Source organism: Neovison vison, chromosome 9 (assembly GCF_020171115.1).
Source record: "Neovison vison isolate M4711 chromosome 9, ASM_NN_V1, whole genome shotgun sequence".
Taxonomy (NCBI): Eukaryota; Metazoa; Chordata; class Mammalia; order Carnivora; family Mustelidae; genus Neogale; species Neogale vison.
Window position 1 is genome coordinate 45,532,574 of NC_058099.1, and position 5,119 is coordinate 45,537,692.

Genomic DNA, 5,119 nt, shown 5'->3' on the forward strand with positions numbered 1-5,119 from the left:
CTGTTAATTTTTTCTTTTGTTATATGGAAGTATTTTTATTTTGACTTAGTCCCACTTGTTTACTTTTGTTTTCGTTGCCTGTGTGTTTTGGTGTCATTTCCAAGAAATTGTTAGGAAGTTTTCCAGTATGTTTTCTTTTAGGAGTTTTATAGTTTCACGTCTTACATATCTGTACTTTTCCTTTAATGATGACTCTCCCATTTAAACCACAAAACTAGAGTCCCCACTGTCCATGGAGGGTATGTTATAAAGGAACATAAGAGAAGAGAGAACAAGGATGGCAAATTCTAGATCTTTACACCTACCAGGTATCATATAGAAAATTCAAGGATGAATTCTCATAGATCCAAATTGTGGAGAAAATTATCTTGCTGACCCACAATAAATAAAAGCCCCATAAAAATCCCTGGAGTTTGAGAGGATAGGGATGTTATAGTTCCATAGAAATGGTAAGTAAGAATGGGGAACGCTTAGAAATAAGAAATATGAGGACATACTCTTGTGAGATTTATGCAGATCTTGCCCCATCCCCACCCCAAGGTGAGCTCTGAGGCATAAGAATTAAAGTACCCACCCCCCAAGGATTTTGAGATTTAAAGGGTACTTAAGCCTAGTTTTCTATTTGGTTGTCCTGGAAGCTGGCCAAGTATTACAGACAGTGTCCATGACACTCTGGCCTCGAAGTTGTGCATATGAGGAGCCATATGAAGTGCTCTGGCAGATGGCCAGCTTGACAGGACATGGAAGCAGCCAAACACTTTCCCAAGGCACCCAGAGTCAAGTGCATGCAGCTCTCAATGAAACTGGACCAATAAGCTAAGAAGGCACCACAGAAATAGCAAGAGATTAGATGATACACTAATTCCGTAGAGCTAATATAACAAAGTTCTACAAGCTAGTGGCTTAAGACAACAGAATTTTATTGTTTCAAATTTCTGGAGACTTGAAATCCAAGATCAAGGTGTCACAGGGTTATGAAAGACTCTAGGAGAGAACGTGTTCCATGCCTTTCTCTCAGTTTTGGTGTCGTCAATAATCCTTGGCATTCCTTGTCTTACAGTTGCATAACTTCAGTCTTTGCCTGCATTGACACAGCCTTCTCCTCCCCCGTCTACACATTGTGTGCCTATAAGAAGACACCAGTCACATTGAACCAGGGGTCCACCCTACTTCCACATGACCCATTCTAAGTAACTACAGCTGCACCTTATTTCTAAGTAAGGTCACCCTCTGGGGTAATAGAGGTTAGAACTTCAACATATCTCTTTTGGGAAACATCCTTTAACCCATAACACACGCTCCAGAAGAAAAGGTGTGGAAAGGTGTGGCCATGTCCAAGGACCAGAGAGGTTTGCAGTGTCTTCCACATACTCATATAGAAAAAAATGACCCCGAACCAGATCTCCTTCTCAACTCCCATGCTCCAAAGCCCCTAGAACTTAGATCAGTCTTGGAAAAAGAGAGAAGTTAGAGAGCAAAGTCCTGAATTAAATGAGTTTAAATCACAGATGCCTGGGTTTATCATAAATTGATTAAGACTTTTATTGTTGCAATCAGGCTATACGAGGACTCCAAAGATGAAACTAAATGGAGGTAATAAAAATATATGTCATATTTCTGGTACACCTGAAAATAAACATCATAACAGCTATAAATCTATCTACTCTGTAACAATCCTTGATAAAGGAGAGCTGTTAGTCTTCTTTACTGAACTTTATAAAGGCCACAAAGGGATTAATTAAGAGTAACTAATGTAATGAAAACTACATACAAACAATTTACTTAAACAAACTACAAATAACAAGGTAGTTCTTATATTATTTTTTAATTTCACTTCATTAAAGAATTTATGGCCTTCAATGCCTAGCGTGACTGAGAAAACTTCTCTGCTCCTTTGCTGTCATTGTTCAGTTTATGCTTCATCAGTTTTCTCAGTATCCGCCAAAATTCACTTTCCTTTTTCAAAGATTTTATTTATTTATTTAGACAGACAGACAGACAGACAGCATACAAGTGAGGGGAGGGACAACAGGAGAGGGAGAGAATAGCCAGCATACTCCCACCTGGGGGCAAGCCCAGCATGGGGTGCCACCGAAGGACCCTGAGATCATGATCTGAGCCAAAGTCAATAGTCAGAGATTCAACAGGCTGAACCACCACGGTGTCCCCCAAAGTTCACTTTCAACAACAATATACACTATCAAGAATCTATTTTAAAATTGTATACTTTTTTTTTAAGATTTATTTATTTATTTATTTGACAGAGATCACATATAGGCAGAGAGGCAGGCAGAGAGAGGAAGGGAAGCAGGCTCCCCGCTGAGCAGAGAGCCCGATGCGGGCCTCAATTCCAGGACCCTGAGATCATGACCTGAGCCAAAGGCAGAGGCTTTAACCCACTGAGCCACCCAGGCGCCCCTACTTTTATTTTTAATTAAAGAGAAGTATTCTTAACAAACTTTCAACCCAAATATTTGTCTTCCAGTATGCTCTTAAAAATCCTTGCCACAAGCTCCTATGAATGCACTGGCAGCATAAATCTCTGCTTAGTACACACTGATCTATCCTACCAGCTGACCAGCCCAGAGTATAGGGGTTAGACATGACTTTACGTAACAGTGCTCTTCATTTGAATGTCATCTCTGCCACTTACTAGCTGTGTGACCTTAAACACCATTTTTAGCCTCTCTCTGCCTCTGTTTCCCTACCCATAAAATTGTATCTAGCCCATAAGGTTGTTGTGTGAATTAACTGGATCTGTTAATACGTACAAAATACTTTGTCAGAGTCAATTTTAGATAGTAAGCACTCAGTGCTTAATATTATTAAACATATAAAGAGTTCTTTCAAGTCGATAAGAAAAAGGCAATTTAAAATGGGTCAAAGATTAGAGTAGGCAAACCACAAAAGAGGAAATGCAAATATCAGTAAACAATGAAAATATAGGACCTCGACTGGTAAACAGGGAAATGCAAATTAAAAGAAGATACTATTTGCCTATTGCATGACAATGTTAAGAGTTTGATAACAATCAAAGTTAATAAACACCTAGAGAAACTGGTGTTCTCATTTATTATTGGTGGAAGTGTGCATTTTGATATTTCAGAAATTAAAAGAGCAATATTATTTTTTCTAATTGCATACTGCTTGAAAAAGTATTTTAATTTCTGGGATTCTAACCAACAGGGGGAAAAAAATAAGAAAAAGAAAAATCAGCAGTGTCTAATACTCTCAAAGTCTTACCCAAAATACTTTCAAAGTCTTACCCAAAAATACATCTAAAAGGTTGCTAATACTGCTTGCTTCAGCAGCACATACACTAAAATTGGAACAATACAGAGAAGATTAGCATGGGCCCTGCCGCAAGGATGACATGCAAATTCGAGAAGTGTTCCATATTTAAATAAGTAAATAAATAGGGGCGCCTGGGTGGCTCAGTCGGTTAAGCATCTGCCTTCTGCTCAGGTCATGATCTCAGAGTCCTAGGATCAAGCGCCTTCTGTCTTTCCCTTCTGCCCCTACCCCATGCTCTGTCTCTCTCTCTCAAATAAATAAAATCTTTAAAAACAAGTAAAGAACTAAATAAATAAATAAAAGGTTGCTAAGAACATCTTCCATAAACAGCTAATCATGATATACTAATACTGTGAAACACTAATCAGCAATTTAAAAAACAACATAGGGGCACCTGAGTGGCTCAGTCGGTTAAGCGATCGACTCTTGATTTCAGCTCAGGTCATGATCTCTGGGTCGTGGGATCAAGCCCCATGTCAGGCTCCATGCTCAGCAGGTAGTCTGTTTCTCTCCCTCTCCTTCTTCTGTTCCTCCTCCTGTTCATTCTCTCTCTCTCTCAAATAAATACATCTCAAAAAAAAAAAAAAAGATTTAGTAAAAAAAAAAAACAACATAGATCATTATGCACTGACTTAGGAAATGGGCTCACAACATATGACTAAGCAAAAATAGCAGATCCCTGTTAAGGCTCCACGTTTCTTTTTTTTTTTTAAAGATTTTATTTATTTATTTGACAGAGAGAGATCACAAGTAGACAGAGAGGCAGGCAGAGAGAGAGATAGAGGGAAGCAGGCTCCCTGCTGAGCAGAAAGCCCGATGCAGGACTCGATCCCAGGACCCTGAGATCATGACCTGAGCCAAAGGCAGCGGCTTAACCCACTGAGCCACCCAGGCGCCCGGGCTCCATGTTTCTTTATCTCTGGTGTCTATTTGTACATATTTTTGTTTGTATTAACAAAGGAAACAGCAGTTCACAGTGGTTACATTACAGAATAAGATTAGAAAGATAAAGGGAGGGACTATCAATTTCACTTTCAACGACATACTGCTTGGGTTGGTACAGTAAGCAGGTATTATGATCACACTTCAAGCAACTAAAAAAATTATGAAGAATGGAGGAAAAAAGAGAAAAATGAATGTGTGTGTAATAAAAAGTCAAAAATCAATGACTGCATTGAGATTACCTTTCTCAGGGCACACGCAAAAACTGCTCATCAGTTACATATGAAAATGTTTCCAAAATATGTCTAATAATGCGAAGTAATTCTTATGTACAAATTATAGAGTTCTTTAAAAAGTTTAGTGCTGAGTTAAATCCCTTTATGCTCATTACATCTATCAGCAAAGGGCTACATATCACCATGGTACAACGGAAATGGGGAATGTCTGCGGCCAAAAGTTGGAAATGTAGTCAGGTTTTCTCTCCCTAAGAGGAAAAAGAAAAATTTAATTTTCTGAACATTTATAACAGGCCTTGGGGTAAATTCTAAAATGCAGCCTAGAGTAGAGAAGAAACATATCATAGTGGATGGAGGCACAGTGCACAGCAGTCTCTCTCTGCAGGATGAGAGGTATGGGAAAAGGATGCCTCAAGAATAAAAGAGCTAGGATCTGATCAGAATCTAAGAAGCAGAAATCAGAAGCTATCCAAAAGCATCGTCAATATTTCTTTTCTCGCTACTTCTCAGAAGTAAAGTTTTTCACATTTTAATACCTCTAAAATTGGAATGAGTCTAACATTCAGGAGCCTGTTGCAGTCACTGCCGGGCAGATGATCGTTGGGACGCGGTTGTCATGCCTTGATTCTACATATTCACATTGCCAC

General features: G+C 38.9%; 1 non-coding gene across 1 annotated transcript; it reads left to right on the forward strand.

The window, feature by feature from the left end:
• The first annotated feature begins 3,299 nt into the window (after positions 1–3,299).
• On the forward strand, positions 3,300–3,403 carry LOC122917863. The gene has a single exon (XR_006386490.1). It is a non-coding gene; the product is annotated as a U6 spliceosomal RNA (small nuclear RNA).
• Positions 3,404–5,119: the final 1,716 nt, after the last annotated feature.